Consider the following 26,542-nt stretch of genomic DNA (forward strand, 5'->3'; position numbering starts at 1 on the left):
ATCCTCTTCGCTGCCTCCTGCTCCATAGCCTTGCTTGAGCCCCTAAAATTTTGTGCACAGTCATGCGTTTCTCTCCAGCTGTCAATTTCCTCATCTGTAATCTTTCCCTCATGTCTGGCAGCTTCTTTAAGGGCACAAGCATGGCAATAGGCGGATAGAACCTCAAAGTCGATCACCAGTCCCGTAAAAATATCGATGCACACCCCGATCCCATAGTGTGATGTGAACCCTCTTTTCTGCCAAGTGCCATCAAAAGACACACTGATATTTATCACCGCATCTGCATCCTCTCTCAGCAACTCTGTCACATCTGCATCAATATCTGCATAGGCCTGCCTGACCTGCTCCCTGGTCCTGTGAAGTGACTCAAGACCTCTCTCAATTTCTGCTGCTAAAATGAAATGTGTATTGTATCAATAACTGTTCATTTGTTTTTATAGATACAGCACACAGAAATATGTACTGTAAAAGTAAAACTGACCACCGCAACACAACATAATGAATGAGATGGCACTTTATTCTATTCTTATAAATACATAAATATTTCATCCATACAAAACAAATATTGTTACAGTAATGTTATAATATATTACAAGGTGGTAACAGCCACACGTATTGGGCTATTTCTGACATTAGAAATTCTAAACCTCCCATCGACAGCTTACGTTCAGATGCGCTTCCCAAGGGCATTTCACTGGGTAATCCATCACTAATTTTCCTTTTCCCCCTTGCAAGTGACAACTGCTGTACTCTTTTCGATGATTGACGCGAAGTCTTTTTCATTCATTCACTCAAAAGATGCCGCGGAAAGCTTAACCAAACAAGGAAGCGTCAAAGCATACCATGTGACGATTGTGAACGAATCACGTTGTCAGAAATTGTCTTCAGCCAATGAGATTGCGCATTTAGAGTTAAATCCCCTCTTTTACTTTCACGATTGGTTGCTGATAAAAAGGAAATGACCATATTTGGATCCGACAGCATTGTACAGAAGAGAGAGAGCTTTCCAGCAGTATACGTGATGACTGGGTACAGGCAGAGATCGCAGCATGTTGATTTAGAACGCCAACTTTTGTTGAATTTATGAGAAATCTACAGACGCAAACAGACCAAAGTGCAGTAAAATAAAGACCTAAATGTGTATTTCGGACTTTTTTTCACCACAAGTCTAAAAGAAGACATGTTATTGAAGACGAATTTAAAATATCCAAAAATCTCAAAATTGACCAATAAAAAAAAAAACGATGTTTTTGCCTGCCGTGTCTCGCCTTAAGACTCAACACTCTGGTTCTCAGATTCCCATCCTCCAGACCCATCAAGAGTTTCTGGGTAAAGTCAAATGGATTGTCCAGCTCTTTTGGGGAACTTAGATCCAAGGTGTACGTTAGTCCAAAAAGCATGACAAATGCATGAGCCGATGTGGGGAAATCGTTTACTAGGTTACCCATGGTACAATTTCAGTCTTCTCTGAGCCGAAGAACATAGCAACTGTTGAACTGTCACTAACGGAGAGGAAATGAAGGGATAAATCATCAGCGTCTGGTTCATCAGATTGTTCTTCCTGAAGACAAAAACAGAGTAATGTTACTCTAAACTTCCAAAGGCTGAATGCTAATAAGCGACATATGTTTACATCTACCCCAAACCATCATATCCCACACAATCCTTCTGTCACTCCTATTTGCACTAATATTTTGGATCAGTTTGAACCTGTAACTTTGTCTTTTTTGCAAGAAATTGTAGGTCAGCTTAAACCATCTGGATCTGCCCTGGATTTTCTTCCCCCTAAGTTTTTTAAAGAAATATTTGAGGTGATTGGATCTAATGTTCAAATGATTATGTACACTTGCCTTGTGAATGGGTTTGTACCAGACTATTTAAAAAGCCCAACTTAGATCCAACAGTTTTGTCAAATTTTAGGCCAGTTTCTACCCTTTCTTTTATGTCTAAAATTCTTGAAAAAAATATTATTTCATCAACTGCAGAGCTTTCCGAACGGAAACAACATTTTTGAAGCATTCCAGTCAGGTTTTATAAAATACAATCTATATCTTCCATTATATGTAAATATGAAAGCATTTTAATCTATGCATTTCTGCATGTCCTCTATATGCGCCGTTCTTGACGAGTGCGCATGTGCATAAATGCCTAAGGGAAGCCCGGAGTATGATGTTAGAGGGAACCCGCGATGAATCAACCATCAAATAAGCCCAAGATAAGACTGCTTTTGATGAGAATTATTGTTCTAATAGCGTCTGATAGTTTAATACATAAAACAGCCTATATTAGAATATCCTATTAAAATATAGCCTAACTAACAAAGAGTTTATTACTGGTGTTACTTTTTATTGGTGCTGTTGTTTTGTTTTGTATTTTGTTGGTTTTATTTACTTCTTAAAATTAATCTCTTGTTCTAAAAAAATAAATAATTTGTGATAAATAATTATTTTAATAAACAGTTTGTGATTACAGTCATGTCTTTTAGTGGTGACTTGTAAAATTTCTGCAAATTTCTGTATAATAATTAGCAAAAGCAAACAATTCAAAATATATCAAACAAGAACAAAAATACATAAAAAAATTACAGAGTTTTAATCTATTTTAGAATGTTTAAATATATATATATATATATATATATATATATATATATATATATCATAAAGTTGTGAGGAAGAAGTTGAAACATGAAGCAAAATGGATTTGAAATTGAACTGAAAATGAATGAGTCCCTATGGTCCTCTGCTGGATATATGTGGTCATTGCACTTTCTTTCTTTAACTATAATATCTTAAGATTTTCCTCTAACCTGCCGATGCCAGTATTCTATGCCTAGCATATGGGCCAATTTCCAGAAACCTTTTATATTTAATTTAGGTCATAATTCAAGGGATATCTTCATTGAAAAAAAAAAAAAAAAAATCATAAACCAATTTATGGCATAGTTGATTATTTGTGCAGTAAATAGGTAAAAACCTACAAGATTTCCACAAAAACACAGCATAAATGTATAGCTGACATTAAAAAAAGATGAAAAAAAGATGAAAAAAAAAAAAAATTCCACAAAAACACAGCATAAATGTATAGCTGACAAGTAAAAAAAAATAATGAAAAAAATAAAATATATATATATATATATATATATATATATATATATATACATACAAATGTATAGTTTTTGTCATGACAATAAAGCATGCTTAAAATGTTTTTAAAAAAATGAGAGAGAGAGAGACAAACACACACACACAAACACACGCACACACACACACACACACACACACACACACAGAGATAAAGACACTCACACATACAAACAGAGAGAGAGAGAGAGACAGAGGGAGACAGAGAGACACTGACACTCAAACAGAGAGAGAGATTTTGATTTTAAATAGCTATTTATTACAAACAGACAAAACAAATTCACAAAATATAATTCACATTATATATAAAAATCAAAGAATGTGTGTAAAAAACAGTTCATCTTCAAAAACAGAGCACAATGCTTCTTTGCTACACCATCTCAGCTCAAAAGAAAGAAGATCATTCATTGACTTATACAAATTAAAATAAATTAAAACTCTAGCCTTCACAAGACTTGAGAACAAAGTAACAACATCTTGCCCAGACTTCTGCTCAATCTGTTTTTTTCTACTTGTTTAAACAGCTAATTTAGCTTGACCCAAAATCAAATTCAGTAATTGACAATCATAACATTTCTTCGTCACATACTTAGCACCCAATACAAAAATTTCCATTGAAAATGTTTCATTAAAACAACCAAAGAGACTTCTTAATACCATAAATAAATGATTTAACCTGGAACACTGCATAAAAGCATGAAAAACCGTTTCTCTTTCAAAACAAAAAGGACATTCAGAACTCACTTCAGGGTTTAAAACAGAAACAAAAGCATTTACAGCAATTGCACCATGAAGAACTCTCCATTGTATATCTCCTACTCTCTTTGCTAACGGTGGCTTATACAAAACTCTCCATTCTCGTTTAACATAATCATCTATTTTGAGGAAAGAATGCCATGGAGTATCTATTTTATTGTTTAAAAGCTTCTTATTAAAAATTAGAAGCTTTATACAGAATTTTCCCAGTAACTGAAAAAAAATCCAAACACAAAGAATTACCAGCTTTTAAAAAACATCCCATACAATCATCCAGTTTGGGAGACAAAAAAATAGCTGGAAAAGAGTCCTCAACCTATCCTCTTCCCTTCCCTAGACCTGTCCTCCACCGAGGAGGTGGACGCGTCAATGAAACAGTGCTTGCACAAGCATATTATGAATGAGAACGGCGCGCAGTCAGCTCTAAAAAAGGAGAAAGGGGGCTGATTGTGTTTCTCTCCGTTGTACATCTCGCATTCCCGCCGCTGCTGAGTGCGGGGATCGCAGCACGCGTTGCAGAGGCGACGCGTGCGTTACGTATTCTCATTCATATCAGAGCGATGCCCCGGGTGGAACAGACGCTCGCGAGCTATCTGTCCCCTTGCGTGGCGTTGTCTCTGAAGGCTCGCGGCTGCAGGTCAGGCTGGTGCGTGTCTGCACACCGAAAAAAAAAAAAAAAAGAAAGAGAGTGTTGCAGGCGCACCAAGCTGACGTACCTGCTTAGAGAGCTGGATGAGGGATTGGGGCTCAATTTGATTGAAATATAAGCTGATCTCTGAGCTCCCTAGAAACGCTGTCTGTGGTCGACCCTATCTGACATAAAGGAGAAGATAGGGTTTTCCTCATGGACGCCCCGCTTGCGCCTTCTGGCCTGTTCGGCGACGCCGTCAATTACGTCGTCAAGAGGTACCAGGAGGCTCGTAGACAAGCGGTGGCGTTTCAGCGGTTTCTCCCTCACCTGTCTCTAGCTCAGGGGGCTGCTGGGCGGGAGCAGCCCTCGCCGCGTGCCAGCCTCTCTTTAGAGAGGTGCAAAACAGAGCGTGGCTACTCGCACCCCACTGAGGTGGGGCCGTGGCGGCTAACGCTCTGGGTCGGGGACCTCTAAGGCTAAGCCGGATCTGCGGACTGTTCTTAAGTCTAAGGGGGTTTCGGCCAAGAAGCCTACGGGCGTGGGAGATCAGCCTGCCAACCCTGCCAGAGTTCCAGGGCGCAGCTGACTCCAGCGAGCAATGTTCTCAGTTCTTCCGCCCCGATGTGTAGCGGAGCTAAGAAGCTCGCCACCCCTGCGGGGGTCTCTAGAGCTTCTGGTTCGGCCGTCTCCTGCCGGTCCTCCGTTTCAGGGCACCGAGCCAGCAGCTCTAGGCATGCCAGAGGCCAGTCTCGAGAGACTGGTTCCCTTAGGAGACCATCGGGCAGCGAGGGAACTACTGCCGATGTGTCTCTTTGGGTCCTGCCTTGCAGGGTCTGGTTCTTCAGCTTGGTCTTCCTAGGAATGACGTGGGTCTGAGAACCGTCGTTCATTAGGAGGCTGAGGCTGAGGCAGTCCTGGTGCTGTGCCCAGGACTTACGAGGGCAGACCCGTCTGGGGCAGATCGGGTGTCCGTCCCCCCAGAGGCCTCGGGAGAGCAGTCTGTCAACCCTGCCAGAGTTCCAGGGCGCAGCTGGCTCCAGCGAGCGATGTTCTCAGTTTCTTCCGCCCCGAAGCGTAGCGGAGCTGAAAAGCTCGCCACCCCTGCGGGGGTCCCTAGAGCTCCTGGTTCGGCCGTCTCCTGCCGGTCTTCCGCTACAGGGCACCGTGCCAGCAGCTCTGGGTACATCAGAGGCCAGTCTCGAGAGACTGGTTCCCTTAATAGACCATTTAGGCAGCGTGGAAACTACTGCCAAATGGATCTCATTGGGTCCTGTTATTTCTGGTAGAGAAAGGCCTTTTGTATTCAGTTCGGCGCTCCGCCACCGCCTTTCAACGGGGTGATTCCCACGTGCGTGGGCCCCCAGCAGGCTCTGATCATGGAACAGGAAGTAGACACTCTCTTGAGAAAGGAGGCCATCGAGGTGGTCCCTCCTCACGGAAGAGAGTCCGGGTTCTACAGCCGGTACTTCATTGTTCCAAGGAAGGATGGTAGATCTGCGTCGGTTGAACCGCTCAGTCATGTGACTGAAGTTCAGGGTGCTTACACTCATCGGTCGTGTCTCAGACCAAGTCTGAGGACTGGTTTGTCACGAGGGATCTAAGGACGCATATTTCACGTCTCCATCCTTCCCTCTCACGGGAAGTCCCTCAGGTTTGCTTTTAGGGGCAAAGCTTACCGATATCGGGTTCTTCCCGTTGACCCTGCACTCGTACCCTGCATTTTTACATCAACGATTGGTTGATTCTAGCTCGATCAGGCCCGTTTCTCCGCAGGGGTAACTCACTCCACCCTGAAGGTTTACGTGGCGGCTTTATCGGCCTACCACGCCCTTCTTGGTGGCCTTACAGTGGGTCGACACCCCCTGGTTACATGTTTCCTCCACGGTGCGCTGAGGCTGAGACCTCCTGTACGACGTGTCCCTACGGGGACCTGGCTGTGGTTTTAGGAGCTCTCTGTAACCTCCATTCGAGCCATTGAAGAGATTTTTGATCGCATTCTCACTTTGAGCCTCCTCCTTTGGCGATATCATCTCTTCAGAGAGTGGGGATTTGTAGGCCCTTCATGGCCCCTTCTTATCTCGTCTTTGCCCCTGGTCTGGCCAAAGCGTTTTTCTACCCTCGAGCGGGTTATTTCCTAGATCCCCTCTTCTATACCACGGCCTGTCGTGCTGCAGGCCCTCAGTCCTCCTCCCTTTCGGGAGCCTGACCAGCAAAAGCGTAACTGTGTGTGTCCAGTGCGAGCACTGGACGCATACGTCCACAGAGCTGCCCTGTGGAGAAGGACGGACCAATTGCTAGTTTGCTTCGGTCCTCCTAAGCAGGGTCGGCCTGCTTCTAGGCAGACCCTTAGCAGGTGGATTGTGGATACTATTTCCTTGGCGTATGAATCTTCAGGCATCTCTTTGCCTCTGGGGCTTAAGGCCCCTTTCAACTAGGAGTATGGCGGCCTCCAAGGCCTTTCTGGCAGGGGTTTCGATGCAGGATATCTGCAATGCTGCGGGTTGGTCCACGCCCCTCACCTTTGTTCGGTTTTACGACCTTGATCTTAGGGCCACTCCCGGCTCCTCTGTTCTCTCGCCCTCGTTGTGCTCCCAGTGATACACACAGGGCAGGTATTTTGGAAGTCTGGAGGCGTGGGCATCTCGTTCCCCTAGCGCTACGACGCAGCTCGAGTTCCTGGAAGGGAACGTCTCGGTTACGTATGTAACCCCGGTTCCCTGAAGGGAACGAGACGCTGCGTTTCGAAGCCATACTTCCTGCATCCCTGCGGGCGGTTGCTTCATTCCTGGAAGCAAACGCCGGCTCCACCGCACGTGCTTATATGCTTTCCGGTCAGTGACTTCACCCGCCTATGACGTCTCGCCCTTCCATTGGACACGTTACACTCTGGTTCAGAGCGCGGTCACGCTGTGGGCGTTCCCCTAGCGCTTCGACGCAGCGACGCAGGGGTTACATACGGAACTGAGACGTTTTTCCAAATTCAATCCTTGATTCAAATTTCTCATAACTAAGCTTAATTGATTTGGTTTAAAGAGAGAAGAATTAATGACTATTTTTGTTAGAATACTACATATAAAATAGCTACCAAAATAAATGTTGGTAACTGCAGTTGGACTAAAAGTTGACAAAAATGCAATGACTTTTCGTCGACTAAAACTATGATAGACTCAAATGACTAAAATGTGACTAAGACTATTAAGCATTTTCGTCTCAAGATAAAGACTAAGTCTAAATCAAAAATGCCTGCCAAAATTAACACTGCTATAAAGAGTGGCCTATAGAGCGTGCACAGTATGTTTTGATCCGGGTAATGTTTTTACAGCAGGAAGTGCCTCTGGCTTCATGCACTTCTGAGGTGTGTGTGTTATGCTAGTAGCAGCTAATGTACCACTGTAGTAGTAATGTAGCAGGACAAGTGCTATAAAAAAAAACCCGCAATAAAAGAGTTACATTTGTAAAGTGCTGGCAGTTCCATTATGACAATTGGCTTGTAGTTCACTTTGAAATAAAATGTTGTTATGTTTTAGCTTACCTCAAGGGCAACCAAGATGTAGGTGTCTTTGTTTCCGCAGTGGTTTCAATTTTTATATTTTTAGGTCAAACCGTTCTTCTCTGTCAGTCATATAATGCAGGTCTATGGGATCTAAAAATATAAAAATTGAAACTACTGCAGAAACAAAGACAACCTACATCTGGGATGCCCTTGAGGTAAGCTAAAACATAACAACATTTTATTTCAAAGTGAACTATACCTTTCACCTTGGTGACCTTGTCCTCATGTGCCTGTTTGTTTAAGTCTGGACTCTACTGACCACTTTTTCTGGTTTTAATTTCTTGTTGTTCCTTTTCAGAGTAAACATCTGAAGAGGTTAGGAGGGGTTGATGCTGCAGACCATGTGAAGAAGTCAATGGCTGCGTAAGTATCTTTGTTCCGTTTTTGCATTAGTTTATAGTTGGGGTGTAACGGTCCGCGTATTCGTATTGAACCGTTCGGTACGAGGCTTTCGGTTGGGTGTTAGGTACACATTTTCAAACCGAACAGTTATTTCAAATAAGCGCGTCGCGAACTCGCTCATAATGTAAGAGACACTGGCGCGACCATAACATCAAATGGCAAACGTAATGTAAGCGGAATGAAACTGAGCTACTCGTGACAGACAGTTTATCAGTTTGGACCAAAGCAGCGCGAGCCGATCTTGTACTACACAGCGCTAAGAGGTGAAGAAACCACTCTCATTTGAATTCGCCACTGAAGTAATAACATCGTTGCGAGATCTAGTGAGAAACTGTCACATTTCTTCGTTATTAACGGATCAAACAGCGCTGACGTGGAAACCAGGAAAAAACATTGTGCCATGGATTTACTGTAGTAAAACTAACAGTAACTTTGGAAGTTTGGCAGGAATGGTAGGCTACAATGCTTTCAAGTAACGTTACGTCGGTTATATTTCTAGATTATGAATAACATTGCTGCCCTCAAATGCTAATCTGAACTAAAATAAACATTTGTTTATAAGTACAAAATATTACATTTCATTTTTTACAAGGAGCTGTTTTGTTTTATTTGCTCCTAAGAGTCAATTATAGCTCCAGCATTGCTCAAAGTAAAAAATATCATACTTTATGATGTTAGTTTTAATAAAAAAAGAATAAAAAAAATTAAGGACATTTCTCTGGCATTTCTTTTTGCTGTATCGAAAACCCACCGAACTGTGACACAAGTGTATCTTTTTGAGCCGAACAGTGAATTTTGTGAACCGTTACACCCCATAGTGATGTTCCCTGTCATATACTGTCATGCTCTACATTTTCATAATGAACTTGATTGCAATGTAATACTCTAATATAAATGTTTTACCATGGCAGAACTATGACAAATAAAATGATGGCTATAATGAGCCTCAGAGGAAGTAGTGGGAAGGTGTCCTTTATGAAGACCCGTCTTTACAAGATCATCTGTGGTGAGTTTGCTTTAACATAGTAGTTTTGTAACAATGTTTTAAATAATATAGAATATAGTAAGCAGAATAATAATTCATAAGAAATCATTTTAGTTGGAGGACTCTACAGAGCATACTGTAATATTATATATATAATACTCCATTCTGGGCTCTAGACTAACTTCTCTACCGGCAGTACTGGTTACTACCAACTGCCTTTTGTTGCTCACCCAAGCACATGATTATCAATGACCTTGCATGTTGATAAATACTAATTTATATAGTTGTAACATTGGCAATGCCACAAGTTGATATTTGAGAGGTTAACGTTTGCTAATACTGATCTTTTTTTTTTTCTTTTTTTTCTCATCAGACGTGGTGTTCAGCTCATTTGATACAACAACAACAAAAATAAATGAACACATGGCCAAATATTTTAAATATGCACCAGAGAGGATGGGTGGCGGTGGCAGAAAGAAATGAAAGATAACCAGCCGTGTTCAATGTGGCCCAATGTTTGGGCCGTTCTTCTAGTTCGACACGTGTTTGAGTGAAATGTTGGCACACTTGCCGTAATAAAGCATGTTTCTTTCATCAGTGAAATGTCTTTATTAATCTTCTTCCTGGTCTTGCTTTTACCAATTGGCTTCGTCCTACCTGACTCTGCGTGTCCAGAGGTGTTTGTTCTTGCTGTTGAAAACATCAATACCTTAGTGAAAACAGTTTAACAAAATAAACTGTTGAAAAGCAGGACTTTAGTGACGTTGAAATTTTAACATTGATTGGATTTACAAAATCTAAACTAAAATCAATATTGATTCAATGTTGGCAAATGTTGACCTATGTTGAGAAACGTGACGTTGGAATGACGTTGCTATTTCAATGTTGATTAGATTTGCAAAATCTAAACAAAATCCAACGGTTATCCAACACTGACACCTGACGTTGATTCAACGCTGACTCTACGTTAAAATGCCAGCTAGGTACTGTGATCAGAAAAACTTACAGGAACAATAAAACTGTACTGCCCCCTTGTGGGAAGAGTTATTTGTGTTTTGAATTTCTTGCATTTTGTCCACGCAGAGCTTCCGTAGTTCAGTGATTCTCCTAACAGTCCTACAGCAAGTCGAACTCCAGAGTGTTAACCCTCTGAGCCCGACAAACGCGAATACGCGTTTTGGGGCAGATTTTCCTGATAAGGCAGAAATGAGCTTGAATTACTCTGCCATTTTTGATCGTTCAGATAAGAGCAATACACCATTCGAATCTGTAAGGGGTCTTCTTTTATTTGTATACACTCATAATAACAACTAAACGTTGTGCTTTTGAAGAATAAAGAAAACAAACAGGGTGCGCTCTCTGTCTTCTCCGTCTCCGCGATCTGTTTTCAGAAATGCGTCACTAAAATGAAGTGTAACTCAGCAATTACTCAACACAAAAACATGAGTTATCTCTATAGAAAGCCTGAAGTGTCCACTTTCAAATGAAGTAAGTCATATCGAAAACAAATATTCTGTGATGAAGTAATACGTATGAAACCAACACTATGTTCAGTCTGTCCCGTCTAACTCATTATTTTTAATGAGATCCCGCCCCCTCGCGTTCACATGCAAATAACCACGTGACCCGCGCGCGCGGAGCATAAACAAAGCGTCACAGTGTCAGTGAGGAGTTCATCGCTGCTATACTGTTACTTTCTGGAAGAAGACGCGCTGAGTAAAGGCTGGATTTCCCTCAAAATCGATCTGATGAGTAAGTAATGTTTATGTTTTGCATTAGTTAACGTGTTATTGTGACATAAACTTGAACACATTACTAGATGGGTTGTTCCCAAATTACAACACGATAAATGCTACGCATCTAAGAATGTTTAGACCATGTTTATTATTAGTAATATCGGTCCCACTTTATATTAGGTGGCCTTAAGTACTATGTACTTACATTTAAATTAATCATTTGGTACAATGCACTTATTGTGTACATACATGTTTTTTTTTATTATGTGTAATTACATCTGTAATTAATTTCTGTAATTACCTTTATAATTACACTGTTGACCCATCCCTTACACCTTAACCTACCCTTAAACCTACCCATACCACCAACCCTGCCCCTAATCTTACCCGTATCCCACCTCAATAGCAGAAATAGTGTTTTGCAATACAGTATGACCACAATAAGTACATTGTACTTACATCAAAAAATAAGTACATAGTAGTTAAGGCCACCTAATATAAAGTGTGACCGTAATATCTGTTCAAAAATATATTTTAATAGCGTGCTAAACGATAACAATTAGTTCTCAGATATAAAATATATTTTTTATAGTGCAAAGTTCATCCTTTTATAATATAAAGCATGAGTGAGTCTACTGCAGAATCATATCCTCTATACTATAAAATAATACATGATGTTCAGGATGGCTATATAAATACAAAATCATAGTTAGGTTCCCCAAACTATAATTCCTGACTAACATGTTTGAAATCCAGTAAAACATTGTGAATATGATGGGCAATTCATTGTATTTAAATTTCTTACGGCGCAAGTATGTTTTCATGCTCTTTATAAAACAATAAAAGTAATATGAGAGTATATTGTAACATGATGAATGCTACGAGTCTAAGTATGTTTAGAACATGTTTATGATTAATAGCCTACTCTGTTCAAAAATAGAGTATAATTGCATGCTAAACAATAATTCGTTTCTCAAAAATAAAATGTCTCTTTTTTTTTTTACGATAATACAAAGCATGAATGAGTCTATGACTACAAAACCTATATAAATATATATATATATATATATAGATGCTCCTGATATAAACATGCTCACAAATGTTTTTTCTCTTTTTTTGGTTGTTTGTATTTTATTGAATCAGATATCTGCACCACAGATGAATCCTGCTCTTCCAACTGTTTTCCTCTGAGAGCGCTGCACCAACATCAGAAGTTCAACAGTTTCTTCTTGAATCCATGGAAAGTAGCAGAAACGCTTAAATAACACGTAAATATCAGGTATGATTTATCTGTTTCACTTGTTGAACAGAATCTGTTGCAGGAACGAGTCAAAGTCTGGTCACATCTCTGTGGTTAGATCAGTGTGCACAATAATGTGTCTTTGACCTTCATTATGTATGTTTTGATTATACTGTGTTGTAAATAAAATACAAATCATTTTAAAAACCCATTTTTTCAGTCTCCTCACACTCTCTCTCTTACCTGCCTCAGTCACAGTCACACTGATGGGCCATTAGCAGCTTTAGGGGAGGGCCCTTTGTCTCTCAGGTGAGAATCACTTAATATTCAAGCCCATTACCACTCCCTCGCATATTGGCTTTAGATCACAAAACATGTCTTTAAACATTTAAATCAATGTATTGTTTTCTGTGAATGAGTAAGCTGAATAATTTTCACATAATTGTGAAGTAAATATTCTAGTCTACAAGATCTGGTTCTCAAAAGTCTTGTGATCAGTTGTTCTGTATGTGTTTTATGGTCTTATTTCAGTGACTTCAAAATTTTACTTTTTCACTAACCACGCATAAACGTTGTTTTCTCAAAAACACAATCATGTACACAAATGCTGCTAACATAACATTGTAGCCCAGTTTGTGCTGTTTACAGTGTTATTAGACTTTAGCCATTTATATTTTTATAAGCAACTGAAAAAAGCACAAATGTCAGGGCATGTCGAAAGTTCTCCAGGCCCCCAAAACACCCTCAGGGCCCAGAGGGTTAAAGTCTGTAAATTATTATTTTGGTCCCTAAAAAAGATCTGTCTGTAAGTATTTGTTTGATAGTGATCTTAGCTTCTTTTAGATACCAAATTTAGTCATTTTAACATGTTTTCAATTCGTAATTTGTAAGGAAATATGTGGCGCTAGTATTGTTAGCTTCCCTATGGCATTTTCCATGTATATTGGCATCGTGCTAGTCGCTCGCTACTGCGATCGTTTTTTGAGGTTTTAGTTTATTCTAAGCTACTTATTTTATATTTGCATTGTATATTCTCCCTATTGAGATTGTAATATGCATTTCTGTATGTTACAGTTTTACAGTCTTTCCAGTAAAACACACCAACAAAGCAAGATGCGTCCTGGTTCTTTATTGGAGATTGTTAGCTATCTGTAAAGCTAGTTCGCACACACTAGTAAAGGCAGAATAGTAAAAAGACAGATGGAAGGTCAGCCAAAAGTCGATACAGAAGACAACACTGCTGTCCCGGACCACCAAAGTACAGTCAGCAATGTTGGTGACCTGTGGGAAACGAGATCGAACTGTTCTAACATCTCACGTGCCAGTCAGCGGTCACGGGCCAGGTCCAATGCAAGCGTTTTGGCAGCAAAAGCACGTGCTAAAGCAGCTGCCGCTCAAGCACAGGCATCATACGCTGAAAGAGAAGCAGAGATGATAAAACAACAAGCCCACATCGAAGCTGAAGCTACAAAAAAGAAAGCAGAGCTCAGCGCTGACCTCCTTAAACTGTGTCTACAGAGTGCAGCTGCAGCCGCCAACGCCGAAGCAGAGGTCCTGGAGGCAGCAGCTGAGGATGAAGGTGGAGATACCTGGTTTACAAAAAACAGCAACAACGTCGCCCAGCCCATACCAGTTCCACCTCCGCCTGTCAGTACCCGCTGTGACTCCGCACAAGCTACCACACGAGTGCTTCCTGCAGCTCAGCGAGTAAAGTACAGTGGTGATTTTGTGCCAAATAAAATTAAAGAACAGCATACAAAACAATGAGATTAGTGAATATGGGTTTCAAGAGCTACCGATGGAGCAGTCCTCACAGTATGGCATCACCAGTGGAGCAGATCATTCTTATGCCCAAAGCTCGTTCAAAAATGCCTTTTTCCCATCTCACTCGCAGTATCCAACCCCAGTTACTACTGACCACAGATTTCAGCCACGCTCTAGCCATAAGTCTCTCCCTTTCCAGCCCAGGCTATCATCTCCACGCCCTGCTGTCAGTGCAAACGAGTCCAATCCCCCAGCCACATCAGACTTAGCCAAATATTTGGTGCGCAGAGAGTTGGTTAGCTCAGGGCTCTTGACATTTGATAATGAGCCTGAAAATTACTGGGCTTGGAAGGCATCTTTTTTGAACGCTATAGAAGGACTCTATTTATCCCCAAGAGAGGAGTTGGATCTCCTCTGCAAGTGGTTAGGCCCCAAATCATCAGAGCAAGCAAAACGATTAAGGGCTGTACACACCTATGATGCCACAGCTGGTGTCAAAATGGTGTGGCAAAGACTGGAGGATAGCTATGGGTCCCCGGAAGCGATAGAGAATGCTCTCCTGAAAAGGTTGGAAGATTTTCCCAAAATCGCAAACAGAGAAAACCACAAGTTGAGGGAGCTAGGTGATCTCATCTCAGAGCTCGATGCTGCCCGTGTAGATGGTCTCCTACCTGGCCTGAGTTACCTAGATACATCCCGGGGCATCACTCCTATTGTTCAAAAACTCCCATTCCACCTCCAAGAGAAATGGATTACTTCAGCGTCCTACTACAAAGAGCAACACCATGCTTCATACCCGCCATTCCCTGTTTTCGTGAAGTTTGTGTGTGACAAAGCTAAAACTCTCAATGATCCAAGCTTTGCCCCCTTGCTCTCTACTGGTTGCCCAAGTGTTTATAGGTCTGAAAGACTGAACAAAGCCAACTTCAAAACTGCAGTATCAGTTCGAAAAACTGAAATAACTGCTCCAAAAGGCTATCGTGACTCCTATGACCAAAAGATGGTTGATCCAGATAAACTGTGCCCACTCCACAACAAACCACACTCCCTCCGCAAGTGTCGTGGTTTCAGAGCAAAGACCTTGGATGAGAGAAAAGCCATTCTGAAGGAAAAGAACATTTGTTACAAGTGCTGTTCCTCCGTCGACCACATGGCAAAAGACTGCGACACAAGTGTACATTGCAATGAGTGTAAAAGCGACCACCACACCACCGCGCTGCACCCTGGACCAGCACCCTGGAAAACGGAAGCTCCAGGCTCTGCAGCCTCAGACGGGCATGGCGGGGAGCAACGGGAAAGTTCTGTCCAAGCCATTGTGTCCAAATGTACAGAGATTTGTGGCAAAGGTACCAGCTCACGCTCATGCTCCAAAATCTGTCTAGTAAACATTTATCCTGCTGGACACAAAGAAAAGGCAGTGAAAGCTTATGCTGTGTTAGACGAGCAAAGCAATAGGTCTTTAGCAAAGACAGAATTCTTTGAGATCTTTAACGTTAACACAGGCACCAAAGTTTACACTTTGAAAACCTGCTCAGGTGTAAGTGAGACAAGGGCACGCCAAGCTGTCGGTTTCATAGTAGAGTCTCTCGACGGCAACACTAGCGTCCAGCTACCCACATTAATCGAGTGCAACATGCTCCCAGATGATCGATCTGAGATCCCGACGCCGGAGGTCACAATATACCACACTCACCTCAAGCATTTGGCCGCCAAGATTCCAGATTTGGACCCTAATGCTTCAATACTGGTCCTCCTCGGTCGGGACATACCAAGAGTGCACAAGGTCAGAGAACACTACAACGGCCCCCACGATGCTCCGTACGACCTTGGCTGGGTCATAATAGGTGAGGTCTGCCTTGGGGGTGCTCACGTGCCAAGCAAAATCAATGTTTACCGCACAACAGTGTTGAACAATGGACGCACATCTCTTTTGGACTCTTGCCTCAACTCATTCCATGTCAAAGAAAAGATCATGAGCACTGTCTCCCCATTTAACTCTTTGAGCATGACCAGCTTGATTGACATAGATGAAAACGACTGTCTCACCAACAAATTGTTCATGAGAACGCTACATGATGACAAACCCGCTATGTCAGTGGATGATGAACTCTTCCTGGAGATCATGGATGAGCAGATGTTTATGGACGAGTCCAACAGCTGGGTGGCGCCACTACCCTTTAAACCAAACAGGCACAGACTACCCAACAACCGAGACCAAGCGGTCAAACGTCTCAATTCGCTGCGTCGCGTGCTTGACAAAAAGCCCCACATGAAAGAACATTTCTTGAACTTTATGCAGAAAATGATTGAGTCAGGACACGCGGAACCAGTCCCGCCACTCGACAAAGAACAAGAGTGTTGGTACCTGCCGTTCTTTGGTGTCTACCATCCTCGCAAACCTGACCAGATACGTGTAGTATTTGACTCTAGTGCCACTCACGAAGACACGTCTCTGAACAATGTTTTGTTGAGCGGCCCAGACATGAACAACACACTTGTCGGGGTCCTCTTGCGTTTCCGCAAAGAACCTGTGGCAATCACTGCAGACATAGAGCAAATGTTCTATTGTTTTGTCATTCGTGAGGACCACCGCGACTTTGTGCGTTTCCTGTGGTATGAAGGTAACGATCCCACAAAGGTCATCAGAGAGTACAGGATGACTGTACACGTGTTTGGAAATAGCCCGTCTCCCGCCATAGCAATTTATGGCCCCCGGAGGGCGGCGCTGGCTACACAAGAGGAGTACAGTGACGAGGCCAAACAGTTTGTTCTTAACTTTTACGTTGACGACGGACTGGCTTCCTTTCCTTCAGACGCCAGCGCCATTCAAACTCTGAAAAGCACTAAAGAAATGATTGCAGACTCTAACATTCGTTTGCACAAAATAGCCTCCAATAGCCCAGATGTAATGGAAGCGTTTCCATCTGATGAACGTGCAAAGGAACTGAAAAACCTTGACCTTGGTGCAGAGCCCCTGCCCGTACAGAGAAGTTTAGGACTGAACTGGGATTTGCAAAATGACTGTTTCACCTTCCTCGTGTCAAGAGAAGACAAGCCATTCACAAGAAGGGGCATTCTTTCTGCTGTTAACAGCTTGTATGATCCCCTTGGGTTTGCGGCCCCCATCATCATGCAAGGCAAGGCTCTCATTAGAGAATTGTGCTCAGAGAACTGTGAATGGGACACTCCACTGCCAGCAGAAAAAGAGGCACAATGGAAATCTTGGAAAAACTCGCTTGTTGGCCTTGAGAAACTACAAATCCCCAGACAGTATGTGAACACGTCACTGCAATCTACCTGTCAAAGAGAGCTGTGTGTCTTTGCAGACGCTTCTACAGCAGCCGTATCAGCAGTTGCGTACCTTCGTGCCATAGACACCGAAGGTCACGTCCACGTAGGCTTCTGCATGGGCAAGTCCAAATTAGCTCCTAGACAAGTCCACACAGTACCTCGCTTGGAGCTATGCGCTTCTGTTCTGGCGGTAGAGCTGGCAGACATGCTACTAAATGAACTTGACATCGAAATCCACAAAGTGAAATACTACACTGACAGCCGAGTAGTCTTAGGCTACATCAACAACACCAGCCGAAGGTTCTATGTCTACGTGGCCAACCGTGTTGCTCGCATCAGAAAGTCATCTGAACCCAGTCAGTGGCACTTTGTGAGCACAGAAAGCAATCCTGCCGATCATGGAACACGGCATGTGCCAGCTTCATTACTGAGTTCTACCAGTTGGATTACTGGTCCTGATTTCTTGAGGAAAAGTGATGGAGAGTGTCCTGTGCAACCAAACAGCTTTCAACTTGAACCTGACACAGACATTGAAGTCCGCCCACAGGTCTCAACATTTGCAACTATGACTGTGACAAAATCGCTCGGCTCACACAGGTTTGAGCGCTTCTCCAGTTGGAAACGTCTTACACAAGCTATTGCCAAACTCATTGAAAAGGTCAGATCTATCTTAAAAGCTCCTGAGTCAAATGAATCAAAGATGGACGCTCTAACACAAGCAAAGTTAGTTATTGTACGAACTGTTCAAGGTGAGATATTTGAAAAGGAAATAAAAACTTTGAACAAAGGAGAGGAAATACAAAAACACAGTTCACTGAAGAATCTCAATGTGTTTTTGGACAAAGAAGGACTGGTGCGAGTAGGAGGACGTGTGAGTTCTGCAGAAATAACTCAAGAACAAAGCCAGCCCATTGTTATTCCAAAGAAGCATCACATTGCTGCTTTGCTGGTCCAGTTCTACCACGAGCAGGTTGTGCACCAAGGTAGACACATCACAGAAGGAGCCATCAGGTCGGCTGGACTGTGGATCCTTGGAGGAAAAAGGTTGGTGACAAATTTTCTCAACAAATGCACAACCTGCCGCAGGTTAAGAGGAAATGTACAACAACAAAAGATGGCAGACATTCCAGCGGATCGTCTCATCCAAACTCCTCCTTTCACACATGTCGGGGTGGACGTGTTTGGACCATGGAACTCAGCATCCGCCGGACAAGAGGTGGAGTGTTAGAGAACAAACGCTGGGCAGTAATGTTTACCTGTTTAGTCACACGAGCAGTCCACATCGAGGTAGTTGAGTCCCTCTCAACTTCAAGTTTTGTAAATGCTCTCAGAAGGTTCCTGGCCATAAGAGGGCCCACAAAGCTCTTTCGATCAGATTCAAAAAAGGATCAAAAAATGGCGGCGCGCACAATCGCAGCGGCTTCTCTCTCTCCCGACAGAACGGTGTTTTCGTGTTTTTTGTCTTGTAAGTCGCAATGTTTTTGCACATCTTCGTTTCGTCTACCTGTCTGTAAGCGCGCATACAGTCGTGAGTTTCTGCTCGATGTCGGCAGAATCACATTTTTTGAGTTAAACTCAGCACACGCCGAAGAGCTGCGGGACCTCGGTCTGTTCCGAAAGCCTACTACATCACCGACCCCCACTACTGCATCTCGCCCACAGCAGAGGCGCTACAAGCGGCGTGAGAGGAAGCAGAAGAGGGGTAAGCGCTGAGGTATCAGAGCTAGGCTAGCGGCCAACCCACACAAGCCAGCTATCCCCACCATCGTACTGGCGAACGTACGCTCTTTGGACAATAAACTGGACTACATCCGACTACTCCGCTCCACTCAGAGGACTGTAAGAGACTGTTGTGTTTTTGTGTTTACGGAAACTTGGCTTAACAACAGCGTACCGGACTGTGCCATACAGCTCGACCAGCTAACATGCTATCGAGCTGACAGAGCTCTCGTCGAGGGAGGTAAGATCCGCGGCGGCGGGCTTTGTGTTTACATCAATGATGCAATACACAAACAGATTCAAGTGTGGCCGGAAGGGTCGTCAGAGGCACTTCAGGACTGTTTTGACACCACTGACTGGAATATGTTTAAACAGGCTGCCACATACAACAACACTACAGACATCCAAGAGTACTCAGAGACTATCACTGCCTACATCTCCAAGTGCATTGATGATGTAACAGTCACAAAGTCCATCACTGTCCGGGCCAACCAGAAGCCGTGAATGACAGGGGAAGTCTACAGACTGCTGAAGGCTCGGAACGCTGCCTTTAGAGCTGGAGATGAGGAGGGCCTGAAGACAGCTAGGGCCAACCTATCCCGCGGCATCAGAGAGGCCAAGAGACAGTACTCCAGGAGGATAGCCCATCGTTTCAGCAACAGCAGAGACACGCGGAGCCTGTGGCAGGGGATACAGACCATTACGGATTACAAGCCCCCACCACAGACCTGTGACAGCACCATCCCCCTGCTGAACGAGCTGAATGCCTTCTTTGCTCGCTTTGAGGCACAAAACAGCACCACTGCACAGAAGACTCCACCTCCTCCCGGCGACCAGGTGATGACGCTGTCCCCGGACAGCGTGAGGAGGTCCCTCAGCAGGATCAATGCACGCAAAGCTCCGGGTCCTGACAACATTCCTGGGCGTGTACTGAGAGACTGTGCAGTGGAACTCACTGATGTCTTCACAGACATCTTCAACATCTCACTAAATCAGGCCGTTGTCCCCACATGCTTCAAAGCTACCACCATCATTCCAGTCCCGAAGAAGTCATCTCCATCCTGTTTCAATGACTACCGTCCAATAGCACTCACTCCTATTCTCATGAAGTGCTTTGAACGGCTAGTCATGCACCACATCAAGTCTGTCCTCCCCCCCTCACTTGACCCCTTCCAGTTTGCATATAGGTCCAACCGCTCGACCGATGATGCCATCGCCACTGCCCTCCACCCAGCCCTCACACATCTGGACAAAAAAGACTCATATGTCAGGATGCTGTTCATAGACTTCAGTTCAGCATTCAACACAATCATCCCTCAACAGCTCACACACAAACTGGTCCAGCTGGGGCTCAACACCTCTCTGTGCAACTGGCTGTTGGACTTCCTGACCGGGAGACCTCAAGCAGTACGGGTTGGCAGTAACACATCCAGCACCATCACACTGAACACTGAGGCCCCCCAAGGATGTGTGCTGAGCCCCCTCCTCTTCACTCTGCTGACCCACGACTGCACACCGTCACACAACTCTAACCTGATCATTAAGTTTGCGGATGACACAACTGTGGTGGGTCTCATCAGCAACGGAGATGAGACAAACTACAGGAGCGAGGTGAGCCGCCTGGCCGGGTGGTGCAGTGACAACAATCTCTCTCTGAATGTGGAGAAGACGAAGGAGATTGTTGTTGACTTCAGGAGAGTACACACTCAGCATGCCCCTCTGACCATCAACGGTGCGACTGTGGAGAGAGTGAGCAGCACCAAGTTCCTGGGTGTGCACATCACAGAGGACCTCTCCTGGACTAACAACACTGTAGCACTGGCCAAGAAAGCACAGCAGCGTCTCTACTTCCTCTGCAAACTCAGAAGAGCCAGAGCCCCGACCCCCATCATGTGCACCTTCTACAGAGGCACCATCGAGAGCATCCTAACCAGCTGCATCACTGTGTGGTATGGCGCTTGCAACGCATCCTGCCACAAGTCACTTCAGCGAATAGTGAGAGCAGCTGAGAAGATCATTGGTGTCTCTCTCCCCTCCCTCCAGGACATCTACAGCACCCGTCTCACCCGCAAAGCCCTCCGCATTGCAGGTGATCCCACCCACCCGACACACAGCTTCTTCAGTCTGCTGCCATCAGGGAGGAGACTGCGGAGTCTCCAGGCGAGGACCAGCAGACTGAAGGACAGCTTCATACATCAGGCTGTCAGGAAGCTGAACTCCCTCCCGTCCCTGCCCCCCCTCCCCTCTTCTTACCCCATACAACACTGAACTCTGACACTATGAGAACCCCCCCCACGGCTCCCCACACCCCCAGGACCAGCCACCTACTTACAAACTGTGACCAGCACCTCTCACTTGTGCAGCATTGGACTGATCACTACCTCATCCAGCATTGACTGCAAACTACCTCCTCGGATAGTCTCATAAAAAGACTGTTCTCCTGTCAATTTAACAGACTGACAAGCTTTTTTTGCACTACACACATATCTGCACAATGTTTGTTTTATTTAAATGGTTTGCACTCTATCTATTCTGCCATGTCACTTTATCTTTTTTTATTTTTCTACAATGTCCTCAGACTGACAAGCTCTTTTTGCACTATACATATATCTGCACAGTTTTGGTTTATTTAACTGGTTTGCACTATCTGCCATGCGCCTTATGCCACTTTATCCATTTCTTTATTTTTTTTCTACAATGTCCTTACTTGTATAGCTATAGAGTTGTATGTACATATGTTTAAACCGTATTATCTGTATTTGAACGTGTTTAATGTTAACTGTTTACACCAAGGGTCTGAGGGTAACGCAATTTCAATTCTCTGTATGTATGTGCTGTACATGTGGAAGAATTGACAATAAAGCAGACTTGACTTGACTTGACTTCAGATTGTGGAACGAACTTCGTTGGAGCGTGCAAAGAGCTTCAGATAAGTTCAGAAGATCCGGAGTTTCAATCCTATCTCAAAAATGAGGCATGCACTTGGAAGTTCAACCCACCTCACTCCTCTCACATGGGAGGGGTGTGGGAAAGAATGATCGGAGTGGCCCGACGTATTTTGGACGCTATGCTGCTGAAAGTTCACTCTCCAAATCTGACTCACGAAGTACTTGTGACGCTCATGGCAGAGGTAACAGCCATAATGAATGGTCGTCCATTAGTACCTGTGTCATCCGATCCTCAACAACCTGACTTGCTGACACCAAGTGCCCTTCTCACTCAGAAAATCTGTCCCGTCTCTGTTCCACCTGGAGACTTTGATCCTAAGGAATTGTACCGTAAGCAATGGAAACACGTGCAAAGTCTTGCCAACTCATTCTGGAAACGATGGCGAGAAGAGTATCTTGCAACGCTTCAACCAAGAAGAAAATGGCAAGCAGATCAACCAAACTTAGCCATTGGTGACGTTGTTCTCCTAAAGAACACTCAGGTCAAAAGAAACGAATGGCCTACTGGACTTATTGTGGACACTTATCCTGGTCGAGATAAGAGAGTACGTAAGGTAGATGTACTAATAATTAAAGAAGGTACTGCTAAGGTGTACACAAGACCTATTTCAGAAATTGTGTTATTAGTTAAAGGTTAAGAGTGTTATAGCAGTATACCAGGCGGGGAGTGTACTGCCCCCTTGTGGGAAGAGTTATTTGTGTTTTGAGTTTCTTGCGTTTTGTCCACGCAGAGCTTCCGTAGTTCAGTGATTCTCCTAACAGTCCCACAGCAAGTCGAACTCCAGAGTGTTAAAGTCTGTAAATTATTATTTTGGTCCCTAAAAAAGATCTGTCTGTAAGTATTTGTTTGATAGTGATCTTAGCTTCTTTTAGATACCAAATTTAGTCATTTTAACATGTTTTCAATTCGTAATTTGTAAGGAAATATGTGGCGCTAGTATTGTTAGCTTCCCTATGGCATTTTCCATGTATATTGGCATCGTGCTAGTCGCTCGCCCCTTCACAATGGGAGACGCTAGAATCCGATTCACTGTCACTTTCTATATCACTCTGACCTACACATTCAACAGAGTCCATTTTCTTTACAAATTTAGAATCACAAGTATTAACACTTTTCTTTCGTTTGCGAGGCACTTTGAATAAATGTAAATGACAGCCGGTCGCATTCGTGCTATTTCCAGACAGATGGCATTTGTATAAGTGTTTACACAGGCTGTTTGACTTACTCGTCAGCACATGTGCTGCATGGATTTTCAATGTGCACAAAAACAGTGCCTGATGATAAAAACATTGGCCTAAATGACAGCCGGTCGCAACCGTGCTATTTCCAGACAGATGGCATTTTTATACGTGTGTAAACAGCCTGTTCAGCACATGCGCTGATCTTGTCAGCACATGTGCTGCATGGATTTTTGAACGTGCAAACAGTGCCTGATGACAAAAACGTTGGCCTAAATGACAACCGGTCACTACTGTGCTATTTCCAGACAGATGGCATTAGTACATGCATTTACTCAGGCTGTTCAGTACATGCGCTGATCTTGTCAGCACATGTGCTACATCGATTTTGAATGTGCAAAAGAACAGTGCCTGATGACAAAAACGTTGGCCTAAATGACAGCCGGTCTCAACCGTGCTATTTCCAGACAACCTCACCTTTTCCCGTCGGCACATGTGCTGCATTGGATTTTCGATGTGCAAAAAAACAGCGCCTGATGACAAACACGTTGGCCTACATGACAGCCGGACGCTACCGTGCTATTTCCAGACAGATGGCATTAGAACATGCATTTACTCAGGCTGTTAGTACATGCGCTGATCTCGTTAGCACGTGTGCTGCATGGATTTTTGAACGTGCAAACAGTGCCTGATGACAAAAACGTTGGCCTAAATGACAACCGGTCGCAACCGTGCTATTTCCAGACAGATGACATTTGTATAAGTGTGTACACAGGCTGTTCAGCACATGCGCTGATCTTGTCAGCACATGTGCTGCATCGATTTTGAATGTGCAAAAAAACAGTGCCTGATGACAAAAACGTTGGCTTAATGACAGCCGGTCACAATCGTGCTATTTACAGCCGGTTTACAACCGTGCTATCTCATTAGCACATGTGCTGCATCGATTTTGAATGTGCAAAAAAACAGTGCCTGATGGCAAAAACATTGGCCTAAATGACAGCCGGTCGCTACCGTACTATTTCCAGACAGATGGCATTTGTATAAGTGTGTACACAGGCTGTTTAGCACATGCGCTGATCTTGTCAGCACATGTGCTGCATCGATTTTGAATGTGCAAAAAAAACAGTGCTTTATGACAAAAACGTTGGCCTTGGACAGCCGGCTGTTCAGCACATGCACTGATCTTGTCAGCACATGTGTTGCATGGATTTTTGAACGTGCAAACAGTGCCTGATGACAAAAACGTTGGCCTAAATGACAGCCGGTCGCTACAGTGCTATTTCCAGACAGATGGCATTTGTATAAGTGTGTACACAGGCTGTTCAGCACATGCGCTGATCTTGTCAGCACATGTGCTGCATCGATTTTGAATGTGCAAAAAAACAGTGCCTGATGGCAAAAACATTGGCCTAAATGACAGCCGGTCGCAATCGTGCTATTGACAACCAGTTTACAACCGTGCTATCTCATTAGCACATGTGTTGCATGGATTTTGAATGTGCAAAAAAAACAGTGCTTTATGACAAAAACGTTGGCCTTGGACAGCCGGCTGTTCAGCACATGCAATGATCTTGTCAGCACATGTGTTGCATGGATTTTTGAACGTGCAAACAGTGCCTGATGACAAAAACGTTGGCCTAAATGACAACCGGTCGCAACCGTGCTATTTCCAGACAGATGGCATTTGTATACGTGTATATACAGGCTGTTCAGCACATGCGATGATCTCGTTAGCACATGTGCTGCATGGATTTTGAATGTGCAAAAAAACAGTGCCTGATGACAAAAACGTTGGCATAAATGACCCGCCCCCGGACCTAGATCAGGGTTCGGTGCCATTCTGCATAACTCCCGCGTGGATATTGGCCGCCACAAGCCCATACGGCAGCCAAAGCCAAATAGCCCTCAAATAGCCTTCAAAACAAGCCCGCACACCACATTTCGAGACAATCGGCCGCGCACAAGACCGGCACTTTTCAAATGTTTCAAAAAGATTTATATTCATTTTTTAATTATTTCTGGCTTCTCGCAAGCCAATTTGCAGCACATATGCTGAAAGAAAGTGCTAGCCTTTGAACGACGATGAAAGTCCCTCGACTAGCCCAAACTGCAGCCGAAGCCAAATATTCTTGCATGTCCTTCGACCTAACTTCTAAACAAGCCCGCACACTAAATTTCGAGTCGATCGGACCACGGGGCGTATAATTGGCACACCTGCGTAAAGTTTCAGCCCTGGCGGCCCCCGCCTCGCCGAGTTATAAGCGAAAAACGATTTCATCCACCCCCCTCATACCCGCTCCTTCTAGCTGCTGTGGCGGGAGGAGCCAACGACAGACACAGTGGGCGTGGCGTCAAGCCTCGGAGAGGTTTTTATTAAACAATATTTAAAATAAAGTGTCCAAAGGGGGAAAAGTGTCCAAAGGGGGAAAAGTGTCCAAAATAAACAGGGATCTGGTGTCCTCGTTGTGCTGCGGGGCTCGTGAAGGAGGGCAGTGTTCAGGAGGGAAGGGTCCAGGTAAGGGGCGGAGTCCGGCGGCCGCACGCGCTCCCGTCTGGAGGTCCCGGGGCGCGGGTGACGGCGGCTTCTGTGGCGGCTTCGTCCAACTCCTTCATCCCCGGGTGCTCGACGGGATTCCACGGCCCGGCGTCCTTGCCCGACGGCCGTATCGCGGGTGCAGTGTCGGCCGGACTGTGGGTCCGGCCGCTCGCGTCTCTGGCGGCGGCAGGTAGTTCCCTCTACGCTCCCTTTCCTGGACCCACGAGGACACCAGCGTGCATGCACGGGGAAGAGACCGGTCTCCCGAGGAGAGGCGCGCTCGGAGTTTAAACGGTGGCGGTGATGAGGCTCCATTCACGTCAGGTGCGCCTCATCACACGCCGCCAGCCCTGGCTGTTTCAGCGCCCCTCCTCTCTCTCACACACCCACTCCCGTCGGGAGCCTGGTGAAGGGCGGCGAATAAGGGACGGGGTGGTGATGATGGACAGGGGGGAGGCAGCCGACTCGTCACATTCCCCCCCCCAAGCGACATCCCCGTCCGAGGGTCGCCGCCCACGCAGGAGTGCTACCTTCCTCAACCAGGCTCCAGCGGTCGGAGTGGGCGGGGCAGGGATTCCTCTCCGGGCAACGCTCCCTCTCGCACCGCGCCGGAGCCGGGACAGAGAAAGCGGGTTTTAGTTGACAGCCTCAACCAACCA

The sequence above is a fragment of the Barbus barbus genome (assembly GCF_936440315.1).
Source record: "Barbus barbus genome assembly, chromosome: 33".
In the NCBI taxonomy this organism is placed as follows: domain Eukaryota; kingdom Metazoa; phylum Chordata; class Actinopteri; order Cypriniformes; family Cyprinidae; genus Barbus; species Barbus barbus.